Here is a 1,348-nt window from a genome sequence, read left to right as displayed (position 1 = left end):
CTTTGTTGTTTCAGGATCAACATGTTCTTCGTCATCGTCATAATCGTAGTTCATGACTTCATCAATTCGGTCGTCGCGATCGAATATCATATCACCCTCTCCGGTGTTGTTTAGAAATTCGGAGCCGTCATAATCTTCTTCATTCTGATCATCATCTGGCCCGCGTATCATATCGAACATGGTCTGTTCTCCCTCTCTGTCGGTATTGTCTGCCATAGCTTTTATTTAACTAATCCAAAAGAAATATAAAACAATTTAGTATTCAAATTACATCGTCTCGAATAATAGATATAATCTCGAATACTTCGTCTAGAATAATAGATATAATCTCGAATACATCGTCTCGAATAATATATAATATTGAATAGTACATCACTGGCTAGCTAATTAAAGATCGAATACTACAGAAGAATCTAGGACACTCGCGGTTCCTGCGGCGCGGGCGGTGGACACCCAAAGAGAAGGAACCCTCACAGGATCATATTTGAAGTGAGATCCCCGAAGATATTGCCAGGTATTGGAGAACCTGCCGCCCTCTAACGCAACCATGTAGCGATGGACGTGCTCGTCCTCCTCCCTGACACGGCGATGTACCACCTCCGGCGGGTCCGGGTCCCTCCGCACCGAAACTGGCCCACGCGAACGCCACCAAACGAGATCAGGATCGACGACGGGACCTGGGGCCGGGTTCCTCATCAAGCGGCGCGCCCTCCAGGCAGCACCTCCCAGTGCCAGCCCGGCGGAGCCCAGTCCCGGACATGGGTCGGCTGGACGTCGTCGCGGATGGGTCGACGGCGAGGATGCGGGCCGGGCATCGTCGAGAACAAATACTAGCTATATGCCCGCAAAAAGTAACATTTTTTTAATGATTGGATTTTGATAACTAAAATTTCTAACATTTCTACTATTTCAAAAATCTATATACTATTTCATACTAATTAAGCATCTAACACTAAAAACAGAAAACACAACTTCTATACATATCCATTAAAAAACTGAAAAACAACATTATATAAAAAATTTCCATACTAATTAAACACTAATTATATCCATCTAACATGCATTCATACATATATAATAGTGAAAAATTAATAATCTAAATAATCTAAACTAATTAAACATACAAAATACGTATATACTAATATATACATGCATTAATTCATACATATATGTGTGTGTGTGTGTTCATCATGCTTGTGTGTGTGTGTATGGGCTCAGGGAGGGGCGGCGCCCATGGTGGCCGCCGGGGGCGAGGGAGAGGGGTTAGAGGGGGAGAGCTCACAGCGGGGCGACGGCGACGGCGAGGCGATGGCCGGGGGCGGTGACGGGCCGGGGCGGCGACGCGGGG

Source organism: Triticum dicoccoides, chromosome 7B (genome assembly GCF_002162155.2).
Source record: "Triticum dicoccoides isolate Atlit2015 ecotype Zavitan chromosome 7B, WEW_v2.0, whole genome shotgun sequence".
Classification (NCBI taxonomy): domain Eukaryota; kingdom Viridiplantae; phylum Streptophyta; class Magnoliopsida; order Poales; family Poaceae; genus Triticum; species Triticum dicoccoides.
Note: the sequence above shows the minus strand (reverse complement) of the source record.